Source organism: Amblyomma mixtum, chromosome 7 (assembly GCF_055824585.1).
Source record: "Amblyomma mixtum isolate Tamu chromosome 7, ASM5582458v1, whole genome shotgun sequence".
NCBI classification, from domain to species: Eukaryota; Metazoa; Arthropoda; class Arachnida; order Ixodida; family Ixodidae; genus Amblyomma; species Amblyomma mixtum.
The window spans coordinates 146,453,185-146,475,592 of NC_143018.1; positions in this window are offsets into that span (position 1 = coordinate 146,453,185).

Genomic DNA, 22,408 nt, shown 5'->3' on the forward strand with positions numbered 1-22,408 from the left:
TAAGATGAAAGCCTTCATTCCCGTCCTAATGCAAGGGAAACAGACCCCAGAGGAAAGTGTCTGAGGCCCCACACATAGACTTCGCATACAGAATGTAATTAGGTACGCGACATAAGTACAACCACGGGGCGAGACAGAAACAACGCACACACTACAGGCAATTCAACAAAATGTAAAAAAAATTGTTGTTGCACGTGCACTCTACAATAGTTTAAATTCGCAATAAGCTTCTACAGGATAGGCTGAACAAAATGCATTTTAAACTCATTAGGGCGCGAAGTGTGAACATCTGTATTGCATGGGTTATATTTGTTAAAAATGGTTGGCATGAGAAAGTGCAGGGTCTCATTTCCATAGTTTGTTCTATTGCGGGTGACAGCCCATTGTTGCCTAAGCCTTGTGGCGACAACTTTTTCCTTCAATATAAGTTGGGCAAGGGATTTTAGAAATAAATGAAGTCACGACAGGGAGTGAAAACCTAAGATGGTGCAGTAGTCTGCATTCGTTTATAATATTTGCTGGTATAACCCTGTATTCAAGCAAGAAAGGACGGCTATGAGCTGTGAAGTTAATTCCAGCAATAAGCCTCACTGACTGTTTTGTAACACAAACATTTTATTGAGGTTAGTTTTTGAGGTTGTTCCCCAGACCAGATGGCACTAATTTAAATGAGATAGAAATAATGCATAATAAATGGTTAGTTTTAAGCGCGTGGGAAAGCCGGATCGACACCTTGAGAGGAAGGCAGCTTACTGCGATAGTTTTTTAATATCGTAATTTACACGTCCGTTCCATCTCATAGTGAAATCGAAGACAATGCCAACTGACCTGGAGCTTTCAACTAACTGTTTCCAATTATTTCCAAGCATAAGGTGGTTGGCCAGGGTACTATTATAGTTCACGGGTCGAAACGGTACATATTTTGTCTTCGTAGTATTTATCGTTAGCCCATTTGCGTTGCAACATTTATGCAACTCTCTAAGGATAACGTTAACTTTGCTTATGAGTTCGTCAGTAGAGCAGCCATTTAGAAAAATGCTAATGTCAGCAGCGTAGAAAATGTAATCGATTGAAGGAACCTAGTTGCGCTATAAAAAAGACAAACACAGGAAAAAGCCAAGAGACAGACAGAGCGCTCTGTCTGTCTCTTGGCTTTTTCCTGCGTTTGTCTTTTTTATAGCGCAACTAGGTTCCTTCAAGCAATGCACCAACTTGCCCAACAAGAAGTTCTTCTAAATGTAATCGAGTTCATCAATTACATTAATTAAGTAATTAATATAAACATAAAACAAGAAAGGCCCAAAAGGACGCTTTGAGGAACGCCACAACGAAGAATATTTTCAGCAGAGTTAGTGCCATCAACAAAAACAACTTGCTTCCGCAGGCTTAAATAACAAGAAAACAGCTGCAGGCATGACCCTCGAACACCATATGCTCGCAATTTGCATAATAGAATATTATTATTTAATAGATCGAACGCCTTGGCGAAATCTATGAAAATTCCTAGTGTAAGGTTTTTCGTTTTGGTGTTGTGTAAAATAATTTCTTCTTGCAAGGGTAAGGCATATTCAGTTGAATTCCCCTCTCGAAAGCCGTACTGAAACTCAGATAGCAAGGAATGATCATCAAAAAGTTCGTCACTATTTTCAGTAATATTTTTTCAAGGGCTGTCGAGGACACAGGCAAGATAGAAATGGGGCGATAGTTGCCTAGGTCATTTTTTTCTCCGCCCTTAAAAATGACAGATACTTTAGCTATTTTCATTATTTGTGGGAATGTTGCTCTTGAAACCGATAGATTAAAAATATGAACTTGACAAGGGGCTATAATGTCGGCTACAAATTTGATAGGTTTTATTTGGAACCCATCATAATCAGTGCTGGAAGTTGATTTGAGATTCATTATAATAGTAAACATTTCATTAACATCTGTTAATTCAAAGGTGGTTGACTGACTCACTCAGTTAGAGGCATAGCTGAGAGCTTCCATTGGGCATCCTGACGGGACAAGACCTGTAAAAAAGGCATTAAACTTCTCAGCAAGACCACAGCCCGAGACAGTGTTGCCATCGATAGTCAGTACTGCTAGGTTGGTATCTCGTCTCTTATTGAAAAATGTGTTGTTTACCTCTCGTGTCCCGTTCTTGTTGCGCTGTGAGCAAGATCATGAGTACGTACCAACTCGCCGAAATTCCCGCATTGCTGAAAGTTGATTTTGGATTATTGCTGCTGTTGTGAGTGAGCCTCCTCGTTACCTGGAAGGCCCGCATGTGCAGGTGTCCAAATAACGGTGACGGGTTGGCGGGGTTGCCAAGAAAGCAAAAGGCGGCGTGTGGTTGGGGACACTATGCCAGTGGCAAAGTTAAGGACAACCGTTCTAGAGTCCGAGATGATTTTAGTGGCACGCGTGGAGGTCATGGCCAGCGCAATTGCTGCCTCCTCTGCCTCGGTACTAGGGTCGCGGCCCGCTTGCACTAACGGTGATATTCTTTTCTTAATCACTGAAAACATCTGTAATTCCTTGAGTATTTAGCCTCCTTGTGTGCAGCTTGTTAGTTCGTTACCAGCCTGTTCTCCAGATGCAACCATATATATGCGCATCGCTTTCATCATCATCATCATCATCATCATCATTTATTGAACCCTTAAAGATCCCGTCTGGGACATTACATAAGGGGGGGGGGAAGACAGTGATGTGAAACAGTCATACAAAAGCATGTAAGCATAGAAAAGCATAACAAAAGAACAAAAAATAAGAAGAATAACTAATTTGACGTGAAATTAGCGTCAGGTGATTCAAATAGAACAGAATATATATGGCAAAGCAGTAGTATATAAATTACACATTAAAAAGTACGGAAATGAAATAAGTGGGAAAACACTTGGGGGGGGGGGGGGGGTGTCGCAATAACACAAGCAGTTCAAATTGCACTCAGAGCATCGCGAGGGAAGTAGCTATAGTTGGATCAAGTGGTCTGTTGTTAGCTGCCTAAATCTGGTGGGATTAGTTTCGATGACAACGGTTTCAGGAAGATTGTTCCATTCCTCTATGGCGATGGGAAGGAAAGATTTGTTGAAAGCGTTGGATGAACCATGCAACCGCTGAATGCTGAGGGAGTTGAATAATCGGCGAGATGAGCGTAAGGGAGCAGATAACAAAGTTTGGCGTAGTGCAGGGAATTTAAAGTATAGTTTGTGGAAAAGACAAAGAATTGATACTTTTCTGCGGAATGCTAATGGTTCAAGGCCTTTTATTATTCTTTTATTTATTCTTTTATTCTTTTATTATTCCGCCCAAGGTACTGCTATTGCCGTCTTGGTGGAAAGTAGAATTGGAAATGGTGGGGTTTAACGTCCTGAAGTAACACATAGGGGCTATGAGGTACGCAGTACAGTGATAGACGGCGGAATAATCTAGAACACCTGGGGCTCTATAAGTGCGCTGACATTATTCAGGAATCGCTGGGATAAGCAGCCGGACGCCAAAGCCACTAAGTGATCGCGGCGGGTCTGCCAGAATGCCTTTCCTAATCTAATCATAACTAGATATTATAACTTCTTACTATTGATAGGAAAGAAAATGAGTTCAATTTTCTGTTGCGAAAGCGCTGGGCAATAATGTAATAGTGTCTCTACCACCCTTATCATATATTCTGTTATAGATGTTCGCGGTTTGACAGGTACCGGTTGATCTCGGTCCAGAATTCTCGGACGTCAGTTTTATTGCGAAAGCAATACTACTTGCAAACGTCCATTACGGCCAAGCTAATTGACATAGTACATTCGAAGTGGTCTCAAATGATTGGGCTTCTTGCGGTCTATAAGTTGCAATAAAAAGTAGATATCCGGATATAACAAAAAATGTGTACCGGATGTAGCGATGACTAGCGACGCAATACTCGTTCGACATTGCTAACGCTCTATACTCATACGCTGCCTTAGCGTTTTGCTCCTTTTTAATGCATAAATGCAACAAACGGATACATTGGCGCCTTTTGTTGTCCGCATACCTTGTGTGTCGCGTTTCCATCCTTCACGCAGGTCCTTGATAACCTGCATAAGTGTTCAAGGTGACTGCTAGATCTAGGTTCAAAAATTCCTGTTTCCTGTTGTCTTAAGTATTAGTTCACGATGTCGTCAATTTGAACAGGGCCAAAATACGCAGGTCTTTAAATTATCACCGACAATGAGATGTTACATACGCGCGACATCTAAAAGGAGATTGTTGTAACACGAGGCAGCGCCAGTCGGGAGGACCTTTCAGTGCGCGGTACGGGGGTGTAAACACGGGAATCCTACTATTCCGAATATCTTTTATTATATGTATGCGGATGTTGTAACGGTTTCGTCAGTATACACACGGACCTTACCCACCAAGAAGTGGACAAGACACCACCGCTCTGGACAAGACCTCGCATTCTTTCGCAAATATTTTTTCCCAGGACTGTAACTGACTGGAATAACTTAAATAATACTGCAGTAACTCAACGCTCCCTTTCTTTGTTTGCCACCAGTCTCTGCTGACGGCCCAAAAAACTTCATTGTTCATATTTTGCTGGTTAGTGCATTCTGTTAAAAATGGCGATTGTTATGGCGTTTGTTGTTGTACCTGGCAGTGTACTTTGCCTTCTCTTTGTTGTGTTGCCTTTGATTACGTTTGCGTTATACTCCCACACTGCTAAAATCTCTTGTGGATTGCAGTATCGGTAAATAAAAATATGTAATAAAAATAAATAAGACCTCGTATTGGTGCACAAAGATTTGCCGGGCGCTGTCGGTTGGAAAGACAAACTTTATGGCTATCATAAACTGCTGGGTAGATTCCGCCTTTTGCTCACACTTATAAGGCTGTTCTTGAACGGCCGACTCCATACTGCAGCCTCGTCGATGCGAGTGTTAGGCGTCGACCTGGACAGCTGTGGTTCTGCACCACCCTGGGCTCAATCTTTTCAACATAGGGCCGCCAGTACGGTGTATCAATTTCGCCGAATTGGCAGAAAACAGGTGCTGCATGCTTTCATACGGCTCGAACGTTAGTCTTTTCTGTGTTACAGCCTCGGCTCCTTTATCAAGCCCAGTTCCAATGTCTTACCCTAAGAGATTGAGAGTGACAGTCAACAGAGGGGTCATGCGAGTTATCAGTGGCCTTCCTCGCTTGACCCCTATTCACACACTACAAGCGGAAGCCCAGCTCAGTGCCAGCGATGAGCTCGTGGAGCAGCGCTGTAATGCGCGCAGCCTGAAAGTATCAGAAAGCCCTGCTGCATGCGCCCTCGCAGTTTAATGTGATCCTTCTTATCCACTTCCTCACGCAATTCTTTTCAAACCTCCTCCTTGGCAGCATCCCCAGGCCACTGACAACCGACCCCTACGTGTCACGCGCAGCGCTCATCGTCCAGTGATAGAAAGAGAGCTTCCTCTCCCAGCAGACTCCATACCCGTACTTCAAGCTTACGTGGACGTAAGCTTAAAAGATCATATGTTGCACACCAGTCTTCTCTGTCCAGCTGTACCTAACTGACGCCAGACATTTTCCTACATCATAGAGGCGCCGCTTCCCTCTGTGGTTGCAGGGCTCATTGCCATTCGTGATGGCTTGCCCACTTTAATGGGGATCCTCTGTACTCCATCCAACTGTCTTCTTCTCTATACCGACTCAGCAGAAGCGGTAGGGCCTCTGCGCCACGAAGTCTGTCCCGTGGGCATTGTTGCCGATGTGTGCGCCAGCGTGAAATCGTATCCATGCCCCGCGCGAGTTGTGTGGGCTCGACGCAATACGCACCATCTTGGGCAAGCGACAATGCGTGCCATCCACTGCAAGTGCCATACCCGAATTCTCTAATGAAATCAGCCACAGGAGACGACCTACTGCCTAAAAATCGGCAGAATGGCACACAGCAGTATGCCATTGCGATCTGTAAATTGAATACTCCCGACTCTTACCAATTTGTTCCAAGTTGCTGCGCTTTCTCTGCACAAAATAACTTGCTAATCACGGGACAAATAAGTGAAATTGAAATGTGCATTACAATTTCCGATGGCGCTCATTACATGGTAATGTGTGCTTACAATGCTACCGTATGCAGCGTTCGACACACAGTAACTTAAATAGCTGATAAAGCGATGTGCTGAAAAGAAAACGCGCATAGAAACACGTGCATCACACTGCGCATGCATGCTTTCCAAGAAACAAATGGAGCATCATAGCAAGGCAAATTGACGCGCAAAGTTATCGGTCTTGCAATACTGACGCGTGAGACCTTAAAGGGACAGTGAGGAGAGCTCTATCAATATTTTTTTTACAGCAAAATCCGATAGTTTGGCATTTCATGGCTTTGTTGCCACTTGGCCGGCAGCGAAAGAAGCATTTATTTCTAAGATATTTGGATTCGAAGTTGACAAAGTTTTTCCCGCCGCTCTGATTCAAACTTGAGGTTCTCCTATGACGACACAGGACTAAGTGACGTGAAACATGACGTGCACATGACGTAACGCAGACTCCGTGATTTCTGACGGCCAGCAGTGCGGCCTGGCAGCAGCCGAAAAGAAAGCTACCGCCGGCAGCACGTTGAAGGCATCTATCGGCTATTGCGGCTCTCGCTACCGTCGCTTCGTTTACGTTTGCACCGGCGTTTTGTCAGCGTTACGATGGATCCCGTTCTCGAAGCCGTCAACGTAGTTCTAGCAAATAAGACACCTTTAGCATACCGTGTACCTTGTTACCGCTAGCGGAATACCGGGAGCCCGCCTACTGCCGGAGAGCAGGCGCTGATTGGTCCCGATGCTGCAGGCGCGCGCGTAGCTGCCGGATACGTGGCGCCATCTGGCGACGTCAAGGAGATTTGCGCGTGCATTGCCTGCGCCTCAGTGATTCGTGGTTTCTCGTGTTCTAGTGTTTCTAGAACCATTGGTTCTAGCAACACTGTTTTGTCCTATGATGTCATCACGCTTGTACTTGCGAGTTTGGCCTGTGGCGGCGATACCTGTATTTTGGTTCTTTCTCTTTTCTACGTTACAAGAGCTTTCTTGTCAGTATGAGTTGCGTTTTTGTACTCAGGGGCTGGTATTCTGTCGATACAAGCCAGCTTCAATTTCTCCTCAGTGTCCCTTTAAAAGGTAGCTGCACCACTTTTTGAGAATTTTGCAATATTCAACGATTCAAATCGATACAGGCTGTCGGTAAAGCATAGCAAGCTTTTTTTCACTAGCACTTAAAATAGTCACGTTATCAACGATTGAATTTTGTGCTTCTCCTCAAAGCAATGGAGGAATACGAGTAAGATCAGTGTGACGTCACGGAGGGTATGATTTGAAATTACCGCTACCGTCAGCCACACCCTGCATTGCCTTGTTCGATGCTGCCAAACAACGTTTGGAGCGTTTTTCCTTCGGTGGTGTTGGTTTTTTTTTCTTCAAAGCAGGCGTTCGTGCGTTGGAAATGTACCGATACCTTCGATGACGTCATAAAGCGTCCCCCCATTTGTCGTTGTGCGCTGCGGAGAAGTTCGAAGGCTGTCGCGATTTTAATCGACGATTACTTCACCATTTCAAATGCTAGCCCAAAAGGACTTCGCCTGCTTTACTTGGAAGTTCCACACATTCGACCGTTTTAAGCTCATCGCTTTCTAAAACCAATGCAGTTGACCTTTAACAAATAATGTCAATCTTTCTTTTTATGTCCTAATGAAGCTAATTACGAGTTAATGCTTCATTTAGGTGGCCGAAAATCGCGAAACAAGCAATAAACAAGGATAAACCAAGCTGTCATTCAGATGTCTGCAATATGACAAAAAAAAATAAACAGGTTTGTAAGTGGCGTACTCCTGCTACATCGAAATGCAGCAAGAGAAGCACCGAGTCGTCGAAGCAGGGAGCAATGCTGTTGCACGAAACGCCAAAAGCACGACAGAAGAACGCCACACGCGACTGCCTGCAACACTGCACACTATGCTACGCCGGCAGCGGCGGAGTATTCTACGTCGCTGTCGCCATCTCTCGGCAGGTAGGGGCGAAACCTCTCGATGGCGGAGGAGGGGCAACGACGGCCGCAGAGTACGCCGTTGCCAGGCGCAGAGCAGTATAAAGGAGGCTATGGCTGTGCATACCTTTGCCTTTCGAAATTCCGGCCGGCCGGTACCGCGATATGCTGAGCAAAGTCCAGCGGGCGAGGGGGGGCATCAAGCTCTGAAGCCTAGCTGCTGGCTTGGGCCGATCTCAGTCAGCATACCGCGTATGCAACACGATGTCTGCATTGTATTTAGCTTTGCCACACAACACCGATGCCGATGCTCGGCGTACGTCTGTGTCTGTGGTCCGTAGCCAACAGCGCGTCAGTCGGCTGGTCCCGTGCTCACTTTACAACGACACGGTGTCTCACCGTTCATGCTGACCAATACCCGTCGCTGTCTTCCGTTCGCACCGCCCGTGCAGCCACGCTGCGATTCTGCTCCGGGTCCAGGGGCTACTGATTAGGAGACCTGCGGCTCGTTTTTTTCTGGTGGTTGTATAGCAAACAGTCCGCCTATTCGCTAAATGAATGCTTCCAGACAATTACGCAGGACTGGGCCTTTACTGTGCGAGTACGGAATTCCCCCCGAAATGCATGCACCCATGATGACTACTGCATCTCAGCGCTACTTTTGTTTACCTTGCAGCAATTGCGCGTTCGTTCGGCATAGAATGTAGCGGTACGTTCTACTTAGGATGAATAATGTCCTCTTTCGGCACCGGTTGTACGTTTACTTGTTCACACAGTGCGGTAACTCGGCAAAAATCGCCGATGAAAGCGAGCGCCAGCCTGAGGAACGCTCACAGATAGACAGATTGGTGACACCGCGTAGGTCCTGCGTTTCTCGCTAGTTGTCACCACTTTTTCCGATGTCTCCAAAACTTGAATTTAAATTTGTTTATCTAGAAGTATGTTCGGTGCCCATTTGATATAAATAAAATGACTGTTTGTTGTCCGCTTGCGACGTCGACGACTACTGCCGGCCGCGCTGCAGCTTTAGTCGGCAGACAGGGTCACACCTGCTGGCAGCGGCGCTTCCCGCTCCATGTATTTGCGTCCTAAGATGTAAGCAATCCCCCATTTCAGGGCACTGCTGTCAAAACAATGCTCTATGAGCATCTGTACGAGCTAAAATTTGTGAACTCGTTCTGCTCAATCGTCGACAGCGCACATACGAACCTGGCGGACGTGTCAGTCAAAGGGTGAACATCTGAAATGTAGTCGCTCGTTTCACTTATTCGTAGTTACGGAGAAGGTGTAGACAAGAGTAACTGTAGTTATCGTCTCATCGAAGTGAAGGTTTCGCTCGGCCGCCGATACTGGTGCCGGCTGGTGGGTCAGTAACGGCATATATGCCGATCAGCAGACCTCCCGCTTAGTCGCCGTCTAGACGTTCTCGCGCGTCGCCATTCATAGTACGCCACGTTACCATGCTGTAATGTCACTACCATTCTCTGATATCGTTCCCACGGCACTACTTCACCACCTATAGCGCTAGCGATGGGTTTTGATGAGAAAGAGCATTAATGGACTCTTTGGAGCTGAATTGAAATATATTTTAAGCGTTTCTGGCATCCAATACATCGCCTTGGGTGACCATACTTACTCAGGAAGCCCATAACAAGCTTTTCATAGCCTGAAAGCTTCGTGTATCAACTATAGTCGCTGCGTTTACGTCAATTTGCGTTTAACCCTTTTCGTTAGTATCCATGTTTCTGCCCCATAGGCGAGTACCGGCAGCTACAGCTCTTGCATGCTTTTCTCTCGATGGATATTGGCAAATCCCATTCATGTTCTGAGAGAAGCTGCCAAATACGCTCGCCCCCCTTCATATTCTTCTCGTTTTTTTCTCTCTCGTGATGCTGATCTGCTTTTACAAAAATGATTTTTGAGTTTCAGTTGACACCTTGTTGAGCTCTTTTTGAATCAACTGGAAATCAACATGAATCCAATGCATGTTGAGCCTACCCAACATCTGCTAAACAAAATGTTTGTTGAACGTAATGAACACAATAATTGTTGAGTAATTTCTGTTGGATTTACGTTGAATCGAGTATCATGGCTTGCCGTTTCTAAGCCTAACTAAATGAAATCAGTTCGACATGCGTCGTGTAAACAGAATCTTATCACATTAATTTTTTTATTTTTTTATTTACAAATACTGCGGACACTGAGTCCAAGCAGGGTGGGCGAACAAGTCAATCAAACCGCAAAAAACGCAACAGTTCAAAAAAAGAACAACACAATACAGAAATAATTGGGTAAAACTCATGACACAATGATTTAACTATCTGATTTCAATCTGTTATTGTGCGTGGAAAGAACGAAAACTTGTCTCTGTTCTAGCGAATGGTGTTGACGAGTTTGTCTGGTTGGTGCCGGCGTTAAGTATGATGAGGGATCCAAACCAAGTTTGTTATGTAATAAGAGAGAAATAAATTCTAACCTAAGCTTTCTTCTCCGATGTTCAAGTAGTTCAATTTTATTAATCTCCATTAAAGTGGTTGGGGAGTCAGTCCTTGCATATTTATTAAAAATAAACCTTACGGCTCTTCTCTGCATTCTTTCCACATTTTTTACTTTAAATTTAGTATACGGGTCCCACACTATGCATGCATATTCCAGTTTAGGTCTAATTATTGAAGAATAACAAAGTAGCTTAATGTTAGAAGGAGCATTTTTTAGTTTATGCCTTAAGCAACACAGTTTTCGAAATGCAGCAGAGCAGATATTGTTTATGTGCAAGTTCCACGATAGGTTGCTACTTATGGTTACTTTTAGGAATTTGTAGTTGGATACTTGTTTAAGAGGGAGAGAGCCTAATTTATATGTGTGACTATGAAGTACGAATCGTCTTTTCTTGGGCTAGTTGGTTTTTCATGCTGTAGGTGTTTGCAGCGCACACGAAACACGGACGGACAGAAAAGGGAACGAAACACAGCGCTGACTTTCAACTGAGCTTTATTTGGAAAAATAAGCGACTTTTATACAAACATTTTTCGTTCCCTTTTCTGTCCGTCCGTGTTTCGTGTGCGGTGCAAACACCTACAGTATGACGTACGGTTTTTCGGGTTATCGGCATATAAGCACATTTATCAGCATTCAGAATCATGCCCCATCGGTCGCACCATTCGAAAACATTGTTCAAAGCTCTATCCAGGTCACATTGATCTTCCTTATTTGTAACTTCTCGGTATAGAACGCAATCGTCAGCGAACAATCGAATATGCACTGGTGGGTTAACAACTTGAACAATATCATTCACATACAAAAGAAAAAGCAGAGGGCCCAAAAGACTTCCTTGGGGAACACCGGATGAAACTGGAAGAGAGCCCGAACGTCGTCCACCCACTTCAACAAACTGTTTGCGGTCTTTTAAGTATGCAGTGTTTGCGGTCTTTTAAGTATGCGGTCTTAATATATGCATATTAAGAACGCATGCCGCACCGGTTAAGACTCTCCTAAACCGCTCAAAGTCATTTTCTTGGATCGAAAAAGTGCTAGCGGTGCAAAATGCTTTTTCACGCATACCTACTTCGGAGGATTCGTATGTACGCTCATAAAAAAAGGGCGCTTAATTACTGCTTTTTTTCTGTTGCTTATGAAATAATTGAGGTCTTCAACTAACAGAACGTTGCATGTTGAATTGGTTACTTCTACGGCACATAACATAAATAAATGTAAATCGTAATAATTGACATAACTTTGCTGATCGGCAGGCCACAACAAGAGCAGACCCGGCCACCCATGTGTAGGAGTATATAAGGGTGAAGCTGAGGGAGTGAGGGAGTTATGAACTCTTAGTTAGGTCATGTTGAAGCCTCGTGTGCAATACCGTTCCATGTTCTCTATCTGATGGCTGTATAGGCCAGAGTGCGCATGAAGTGCAAGTATGTAGGCGAGATGTAAGTAAGAAGTACAGTTTTATTGCGCCCCTGTGTCCTCCTGAAAAGTTATGAACCAACACGCCCAAATACAAGTACTTCTGAAGTACTTCGAAGTACAGAGCCTACTTGATGGATTGCCAACGTGCACAGCTGAAAGTGAACACATGAACCACAGGTTGCTTTTAACTTCATATTCAGTCTATAATTAAAAGAAAATCAACACAAAAATCCACAACGGAATTTCAGCTTAAACATATAGGTAAATTTTCAACACATGCTCAGTGTTCATCAACAAAAATGCCACAGAATTTCCACAGCTTTTAAACGGTGATTATTGAGGCAATTCACAAAAATTTCACAGAATTTCAACACCAGTTTTTCCAAGGGTGTGGTCACTATCTGTCGTAAGTAGACGTACTACATTAGCACTCCCGGGGCCTCGATGCCAATCGTAAACTGCTGTTCCTTTCCTAGACGGTGCAAAGCCTGGCAAATGCCGCACACCAATGTCGGCAACCTTTTGCGGGTGCACTGCAAACTTAAACTTCTCATTCCATGCAAAACGGACCTCTCGCTGCTCAGCACCAGCATCTGGTGCCCTTCTCTGAGGCATAAAGCAGGCGGGCTAGCGCGGAGTTTCAATGCAATAGCGTCACGGCCCCCTTACTGCAGAAAACCAGGCGTCGACGAAAAATTCCCGGACAGGTAACCATGTGGGCCATCTTGGTCACGTCACCTTGTAGGGTCAGCACATCCTGCCCACAGGATTGTGAGCGAACTGAGCACCGTTGCAAGTGGCAGTTAAATTAATTATTGGCCGCTGGGGAAGCGCAACCCGGGTTTGAGCAAGCCCATCTGAGGCTGCATCTGCCATCGTATGCAGGTAGTGGCGCGCCGCTTAACCGCTGCACTGTACTGCTCCAGGAGTGGTGTGAAGACTCCCAAGGATCTATGAGTATAAAGTCTAGAACGACCAGTTCCGCATTTGTGTGCATTAATGAACCCTCTACGCTATCGCGTGATACCCTTAAGGCGGAGCTTAAGTGTCCGCTGCAATTTTTTCGACTTCTCCGCAAGTTAAACGACTACTTGCTTAAAGGAAGACTGTGGACAAGTGTGTCCATAGGGTGCCACATTACAATAACACACAGATCACTCTCCCAGAAAACAGAACTGCTATGCAGTTCAGAAGAAAAAAAAGCACGGAGCAAAATACGGATGTCGCCGTCACCGTGGATTTCTCCAATGAAATGCATGCATTGATCTCGAATTTAACGCATATCCCAGAAAATACGCTAAACTAGCATTCACTTCAAACAGGAGGCAACCCGTCATTTTCGGTAGCAACGTCACGGCTTGCGGAAAACCTGTTTTCCCCTTCGTTTTAGACGCGGCCGACCATCTTCATCACCGTGCGTCAGGACAGCAACGGCTGGGCGAGGAGGGAAGTTTTCCCTCGTGGGGTAAGCGGAAGCAGCGACGGGAGCTCCACCTCGAAGGCTACGCGGAACTCCGCGGAGCCGCTGAGAGTCTCTTGGGGATCCGCCACGAGTCGCAGCTTTTATACGTAGCTTTATATCTCCGAGGAATGCCTCGTTGATGTTCTGTAGCTAGCTGGCCCGCTCTGTGTATTAACTGCGAGGTAATAGATAGCGTATGTGTGTTTGCGCGCTGTCGTCCCTAGGGCCCTTTGTTCGCTCCAGCACGAACCCCTCCGCGGTTAACGAGCGGAACGCTGCATCCGCGGAGTGGGAAGGGAGGAGGGAGGGGGGGGGGGAAGGCTTTCCCCCCCATATTTACACATGGTTTGCATTGACTGATGGGATAATTTTTAAAGCTAACATTCTCGCCGATAACGCGTTTTTTGCTGCCGGTAAACGTAGCCACAAAAGGCAGGGTAGTCATTTTTTACTTGTCTAAGTAATTGGATGAAGTTGTTCACAGCGTCCTTTTAAATGCTTCTGAGGAAGATCAGTGACCTTCTGAAGAAGTTTCACTTTTTCAACGAAGACGCAGCTCTGCGCTCGTCTTCGTGTGGCGTGATGTGAGCGTCCTCTTCGCGGCTCTGTCGGAAAGGAAGTGGTTGCAGAAGCACCTGTGCCGTAACGTTTGTAGCAACTGCCGTACTTGGAAGGCATGACTTTCCGCACTGTTCTCATTGGCTTTGTTCTCACTGATCATTTTTTGTGCTTGTAGGCGGGTTTTTATCCGCGCCGTAGCCGCGATTTGCATGCTACTCGACCTATACACGAGTGAATGCGGCAACTGCATCCATAGTAAGCAGCGAAGTCGTTAATGTCGTTAATTAATTCATAAGTTAATCACCAACCGCCCAACCTGGGGTATCCGTGCGGTGTGCTGGGACCTGCGAGGTAGCGCGGCTACTCAAGGCTCGTCGCCCATATTTTATCTTCCTAGCACTGGAGGGAAAAGCTGCACAGTTGTCCTGCGGGCCCCTCTAACAATGAAATGGCGCCTATGATACATGCATACCTTGCTGCCTGTCTGATCGAGCTAACAAAGCAATTACAGCGCAGAGTGCTTCAGATGGAGCAGTGCGCTGAATATACACCGCTGCGTCATTCCCCCCTTCCAAGGTTCTCAGCTGTTTATTCATTCTCTGTTTGAAAAGGCAGAGATTGTGGGCACAACGGCTCAATAGCTCGAACGGTCAGGCCGGCTGGGGAAAGGAACAGTTTTTTCTACCATTTTCCACTCTGTTAGTGGACAGCAGCCGACAACCATGTGGTTTGACATAGTTTGAACCCTGTAAAAAAACAAACAAGGCGACCTATGCAGAACATACGAAACCGTTTGAAAAGTAGGCCGTGCCCAGTGGTGTCTCCTCTGGCTGGAAGAGGAGGAAAAAAAGGTGAAAATGAGGACACGTAGGCTTTGTGAGTACGTCGCAAGCCTGTCCCGCGCTGTCCTTTGTGCTGACCACCGCTGTTGTGCATTGGGCAGACAAGTTCCGCTCGCGCCGAATACCACGGTGCACCCCACCCGGTTTTTCTTTTTTTGGGGGGGAGGGGGGGGGGCATCGCTTTGGGTCTGAGACGGCTGCCCTCGTTTGGCACTGGCAAGAGTGAAAGCTCGGGGTTTGGGGGGGGGGGGGATTCAAGCGCGCTCTGTATCCATAATACAGTTTTATTTTGTGGCCCACCGCTCTTTTTAGCGGCAATAAACATCCGGTGCGCAACGGCTCGAGAAGAGCAGCTGTCGTCCCGCAGGAGACGACCACTACAGCAGACCACAGCAGCTGGACCTCTCCCGGCTGTTTAGTTGAACAGGTGCAGACAAAAAGTTTTTTGGAGTCCGTTTTCTTGCCTTGGGAAAGGTGTGCCCGCCTAGTAATTGTGCGAATTTAGCTCAAAACGCCACTGCGCAGCGGTAATATTGATAACAATTTTGCGTCGCCAGGTTCGGTCTCGGCCGGTGCCAGCGCTCAAGTGGACCTTGACGCCACGGTCGATTGGCCAACCTCGGCTACCACATTCTGCTGACGTCGGCCTCGCCGGCAAGCACTGGTTGTTCCTGTCAACAACCAGTAAGATCGGTGACGTCACAATAATTGGGGCAAGTGCATCTTGACGTCAGCGGATGTGGATGGAAATGCGGCTCCTCGGAAACATTCAAAATCATAATTTGCTCTACACACCAACAGAAATTCGCTAAAAGCCACCTCCTCGCGCACACCAAGCAACTCACGTGGTTTGTTTGCTTCCGCAATTTTCTACCTTCACCCGGTTTATATGCGTGATGCGAGGAGAGGAGGTGGGTCCTCCCAACAGACGACAGCGGTGGCTCCGCCCAGCGTTCGTGAGCAAAAATGGAGCAACACAGTGTCGTGAATCCCCGTTTTAATTAGTTTTAGTACTACTTTGTAATGAAATAAATTACTGAGTGACTTCGTAATGAAACGAATTAATAAATTACTTATGTGGCCCAATAAAGATGAATGTCATGTATAACTTCGATACATTAATTCTGCTGAAATTTTCGAAAATACTTTTAATAAAAGCGTGCCACTGCTCCTTAGTTGCTTATGTGGTACAATTGAGTAAGAAAAATTGCTTGCGGTAGCTGTCACCAGTGTAATCTGTCTGCTTAAAAACTAAAACTGCAAGAGGATTTCCAGGGAAACAGCCTAAAGTCAGCTAGCCACAATGGGGGTCCGAGCTCCGGTCATCAACTCAACGATCTCTTGCCGTGCGCCGGCGGTGCGGCTGCCGTCGCTGCCCATCTTCCTCTTTACAAAACAAACAGTTGGAAAGCCACTGCATCATTTTATGAAACCAACTGTAATGAAATTTCATTACTTTTAACGAGTAGTGATTGATAGTGAAATTGAATTCCATATGCGTTGCTTTGGGGAAACTAATGACTCATGCAATTTAATCACTTCTGCTAAGAAACTTTGCTATGTATGCTCCTGAGTTCGAGTGGATGCGAGTGAAAGTTTCCTGGAAGGCTTTTGCCGACGCATTAGAGCGCACAGTACTAAACAACTCTTTGGGGTGACACCCACGCTCCTTTTTAAACGGAAGCCTGGAGATGCCAAGCTTACATATATTTGCCTTCCAAAGAACGATCAAATAAAATGCTACTCCCCGCCAACCACACCGGATAAATGCTGGCAACTATAGTAAATACCAGAAACAACACTAATCATATATTACTAATCGCTCATTTACTTATGATACAGTAGACTAGTAGAGGCCCATACAGAGAAGACCGATCAAATAAAATGTTACGACCCGCCAGCAACGCCGGCTAAATACTGGCAACTCTAGTAAATATTAGCTAATAGCACGGAAACAACTCTAATTATATATTACTAATGGCTTATATATAACTAATTATATTATAATTATAATTATTATATATTACTAATTATAATTACTAATGGCACTTATGTTACCGCAGGCAAGTAGAGGCCCATAGAGGAGGTTTACGGTATGAAAGTTAAACGTAAGTAAAGAGTTTAGCAATATGCAGCAATTGGAACCACAAAAAACTTAAACACGTTTTCCGACCGGTTTACAATGCAAAGGAGGAGCGACAATAGGCCGCGCTGGCGTGTCATGTTAGAAATGATATCTTGCAACTAATCGGCATATACGTCGAGAGACGTGGTAATCAGAGCGTCGAGCTTTCATGCCTCTTTGGAATACACTGTTCTCTGTACCGGCATCTCTCCGATTTTAGCCACCACGGTGAGCAGAATTATTTTGTGTAGAGAGCGAATTCGGCATCACTGACTTTTGTGCCGCGTTTATACCTGCCACTGAAGCGTGACTGCGCACAGGTAATGATAGCTTGCGAGAAAGTAGGAGAAATAGTTACAGGAAAAATTTATGATAGCGGTATGTTAACAGTATATCTGAACGACAATAAGCTCGACATTTGCAAAAAAAAAAAAAAAATCCCGTGGCTCTTGAGTCATCAGAGTAGGCAATCATAAATATGTTTGTTTCTCGAGTTTGAAGCACGCTTGCATACCTGAGAAAACTGAGAGAACAAGCTAAACTCAAAGCAGAAAATGAGCATGTGATGAAGAAACTAAATTACTTAGCAAAAAAAAATGAAAATCACGCTTGTGACCACAAATGGCTTCTCAGTCTTATTCCTGTATCCTTTACACCAGGCTAAGCACGCGGTGTTATTCCAGGGATTGTGCACCGTGAACTTGGCCATTCAGGAGCACAAACGTTTGCGTGAAGCAGGAATTGGAAATTTGAAATTGTGTACTTTTAGCACAAGCCAACCTACTCCCTTTTTTATTTATTTACACATACATTACAGGCCTCAAGATAGGAATTGTTAAAGGGGAGTAAATACAAACATTTGTATAAAGTAGGTCTGAAATCAAAAGCAAGCGGAGTGGTAACTAAAGGAAAACAGGTCAAAAACTGCTAATCTTGGATTTTAAGATATCGCACTTCGCAAGAACTGATAGGAAGTACAGGACAACAACTCGTAAGGACTAACTATGAAACCGAAATGCTTTCATATTTAATTCCCAGTCTTATAAATAAACATACACAGGCCATAGAAATTATTCAGAAATATTTTTCCCAAAAGTCTTTCAATAGAAATGCTAAAGCTTACCTCCTTTCTCGTCCGAATGATTAAAGGGTTGTTCACGCAGAAATTCTTGATGTCCCTGTTTTTCCGTCAACTCTGTGAATTCTCGTGTTTTTCTTATTGTGATGTGCCTTGTAAATATTTACTTTATAATTATGTCATTGCAAAAGCATGCACCTTCCTCCTAGTTTTACCTTGTATAATTATGTGTTTATTTTTGTAATGAGAATGTATGAAGTTCTTGCTTCTTTTGCCGCTTGTCCTGAGCATTGTGTCGGGTGCTTGGGCCCCGTCAGGCAGAGTGCATTTGCCTTTTGCCCCTGTATCCGAGACCTTATTGTCTGAAATAAAGATCTATCTATCTAACTATGCGTCATGAAACAAAACAGCGGAAATGTACAAAGCATCATTAAAACAAAAAAAACAATTCAGGTATATGTGAGGACATACATACATACATACATACAGGAATTTTATTGCAAGATATATATACACAGTACATAGCGTGTGCCCGCAGAAGCGCAAGCGCTTGTGGGCGGGCCACGGCAGTCACAACAGCATGCGGTGAATACAAAACGCTGAAAGTGCACACTTTACAATCCATAAAGAAAAAGAAGAAGAAGAAAAAAAAAGCAATAACACAAAGTCGAAATATTACATATAGTTCAGTCAACAAATTTAGCGATTGAGAATTATGTAAAGCAAAGAAAATCTGCAGTTAATAAATGGAACACAAATTTAAAAACAAGATAGAAATTACAAAGCAAATCAGTATTTCCTTTCTTTGAAACTTTCAAACCACGCTTGCAGTCCAGATTTCACAACCGTCAACGAATCACAACCAAACATCTGAGCAGGTAGTTTATTAAAATGGTAGGGTATATAGAACTGTCGTGTCCTTTTACCATAATGTGTGTAAACCCTGGGAACTTTATAACGCGCTATATGCCTAAGTGACTCTGGTTTTTTATCTGGCTGTTTAAACTGTGCTGAAAAGTAATTTCTCAAAACTACCACCTGTAAGTACAAGTCATGCAGAGGAATAACTCCTGCTTTAACCATTCTGGTGTTATGGTCGGACTTCTCGTGAGCAGTGCCATACAATAAATTAGTGGAGATTCTGCACAGGAAACTATCTACCTTCTTAATCTTACAAGGTGCACAAGAACCATACACTGAAACGCCGTATCTAAGGATAGATTCTCCTAAAGATCTATACACAGTCTGACGCAAGTTTATAGGTGTAGTGTATTTTATACGATAAAGCTGAACAGAAAGAGCACGGAGTCGTTTTAATAAATAGTCAATTTGGGAAGACCAACACATGTTGGAATCAAGATATACCAGCGCATAAACAGAATACCAGTTGGCATAAACAGAATAAAGGAGGCAACAGTATCAATTTCTTTTCTTCAAATTAAAACAGCGCTAACTTTTCAGACGAATACACAGATAGACATGACAGGACGGGCGCTGTCTCCAACTATGCTTATTGACACGTATTTTCGTTAAACATATGAGAAAGACCGCAGTGAGCGCACGTGTATCTACGAATGACCATAGAAGGAAAGTTTTTTTTTTTTTTTCTTTCCAATCATGACAGCGAAAGTAGATTGAGACGAGCAGACTGCATTTCGTCCCCTATTTTTAAGCAAAGTGAATTCGCTGGTATGCAGGAAGACAGAGGTTGTGCTGACACACATGTCGCCTCTCGCCTTGATAAAAAAGGCTTCGGATATTTCCCGAGCTAATCTGTCTTTGCTCCTGCACAGACAGATTTCGACCTTGTCAAGCCATGGCTCATAGTTCTGATCGTTTAGATCCTTGCAAGAACGGCAATGGTAGTAGTGGCCCTGCAACATCCGGCTGTGGAACAAAACACGCTAAGCCCTTTGTCCGGTGTGCCACGGGTGTGGTCTATGAGATCCCCCTTTCTTGTGGCAAAGTGTACGTTGACCAGACAGGGCGTTGTGTTAACGAACGTGCCAGGGAACACGAACGAAGTTTGGAAAACGCATCTGACTCGTGCATGAATCTACCCGCCCATTGCCGTTCTTGCAAGGACCTAAACGCACCTGTTCGCGCAAGCGAAGTTCAGGCACGAAGACAGCTTCAACCAGCACTCCCAAAGCTGGCTCTTTGTTTTATGCCGCTTTTTTCTCTCCCGTCAAACACTCACTAAGGCTTTGAGAGGAACGAATGATACGTGGCGGAGTAATACAGGCTTTCGGGCGCACTATTTCAGCAGCAAAAGTGAACTCAAGCATATTTCGTTGTATCAAGTACCGTTACTAGCTACTTCGTCCATTTCATTTCACCTCTTCACACATTTTCGTCCTGCAACTCATCGGGACTTCAAGAAGTAAGAATGGCGTGTGGAGGTAATGACATGCAGCTGGTAGGGAAAATCGCTACGACACCATCCGCGCCTAAAACGTTGTGCGTAGTCACTGAGAATTGTAGCCAGAGGGCCCAAAAACTGAGCGTTTCACAGCTTCAACCAGCACTCCCAAAGCTGGCTCTTTGTTTTTATGCCGCTTTTTTCTTTCCCGTCAAACACTCACTAAGGATTTGAGAGGCACGAATGATACGTGGCGGAGTAATACTGTTTTTACGGGCGCACTATTTCAGCAGCCTCAGCGGAGTTTAAAAAGAGCCCAGTTATCTTGTTCTGACCTGAGGTGAAAAGGTAAATCAGAATATTATCAAAAATCACTCGAGGTTCCGCATATATTCAATTGTAATCACTTCTGTTAAAGTCGTGAATCTCTTTCCTCGAGAGACAGTGAACGAATTTGGAATATGGTCGCGCAGTGCATCTAAGAAAGTCGTATTACACGCAGTGTCAGGGGCTTTTACAAAGGTGACGTATAATATATTGGTACCACGGGTGGGATGGGCTACTGCAAATAAGTTGAAATCAAAAGTCAAGTTTACGAAGCTCGTTGAAGCAGTACAAGAGAAAAAGAGCTTTGCGCAGGCGATCTGTGAAAACCGAGCGTCATCCCGAAACAGGTCAAATGCCCTAGCAATGCTCTCACAGAATTTATCTCCACGCTGCGCAGTAACAGTTACCTGTCAAAAATTTTATGGAAGAAATTATACAAGCTGACCAAATGATTTTGCGATCGAAATAGGTATTGATACCAAATGACGTGAATGACTTTTTCCATTTCTGAAAGTATCACAGGCAAGATTTTTCTCAGCTCCTGCTGCCCGTTTGTTTCGGCACTCAAACGGGAAAGAGCTAGGTCGAAAAAAATAGCGGCGACATGGCCGTCTTATGGGAGATGAGGTTTTTGCTGGCCTTGGAAGGCCGTAAGTTTTCTTGTTCAAAAGTGCACTTTCTGCATTCATTGATAACAACCTACCCTGTGTGTAGTCCGTTCGGGGTGGGATGTTTTCCTCACGACACTGACTGAACAAAACCGCAAAGCAGACTTTGCGTCTTGTTCAAATGTCGTAAAGACTAGAAAGAAAGCTGAGAAAGCTAACTTGCTGCTATGGGGAGCCTGCGCTGCCCAGGTGGCACTGCAGTTATTCCACTATTCGACTAAAAACTGCTGCCGTCAGTCGCTTGGGCCGCTACAAATGCGAGGGCACATTCTGAACGATTAGAAGCCCACGTTTGGTTGATAGCCCTATTTGTCTCGCTTCTGTAGACATAACCCAGATAACTGACACGCACCACGTGTGGCTTCGACAGAGCGCAGAAGCTCACGCCAATAAGCTCAGGAAGGTGGCGTGGAATAGCGCTATACGAGTTCCCCCAAAACTGCTTGCTCCTCACGCTATGCTGTGTGTGTTACGGCGCTGCAATCGACACGGCAAACTTCAGCGCGGGTTCCCAGTTAAACTAGAAAAAACTCACGGGCGATGAATGCGATTCATGTGTAGGGAATACGCTAACATTGCGGCTCAGATTTCGTGAGAGCTTTATGTTGGCGAACTGCATTTATTCACACAATTGAAATTTTAACTTATTTGTAGCCCTTCTGCGGAGGGTTGAACTCTCCCGTCGTACCATGTGATCCACACTTGTCATGCTTTTACGTTTGGAAGCGGCTGAGTGTTTCTGAAACAGGTGTTTGCCAAAGCAGAGCCGGAGACACTAGAATGAGAGTTGACGAAGACGAAGATATGCAAAGCACTGGGCGACGGGCTGGCATTATAACACGCTGAGCGAAAGGATGCGCCCATGGCCGAAGCACCCACACCAAATAACGCAGAGCGTCGCCGAGTTCCCTAAATCAGTGGCCAGTCAAGTTCATCTGTTCGAGCCGTCGCAGGTTGGAATCCCCGCTCGAGGCCTTAATAATGGCGCGTTTTTTTTTTTTCAGCTTTCTCAGAGGCAGGTCACCGACGTGCGATGAATGCGACGGACGACCACGACCGGGTTATCGTTCGCATTAGCGTTCTAATGCTAA